Consider the following 235-nt stretch of genomic DNA (forward strand, 5'->3'; position numbering starts at 1 on the left):
CGCGTTCTAAACGACTGGCTTGTGACACCGACTGAGCACGTTCACGTGTCGTCGGCGGAGCTTTAGGCTCCGAATCCTCTATGTCAGAACCATTATGAAGTATGGTCTGAGCATAAGGCGTTGTGGTAATACCCAACGGAGAAGCAGCTGCGCCTTTATGGGCAGCGCTCTCATTACCTGTCGATGGGACAGCATTCGTAAACGATGCTGTCTCCATGTTGTGAGCCATGAGAGA

This window comes from Bremia lactucae, linkage group LG4 (genome assembly GCF_004359215.1).
Source record: "Bremia lactucae strain SF5 linkage group LG4, whole genome shotgun sequence".
In the NCBI taxonomy this organism is placed as follows: Eukaryota; Oomycota; class Peronosporomycetes; order Peronosporales; family Peronosporaceae; genus Bremia; species Bremia lactucae.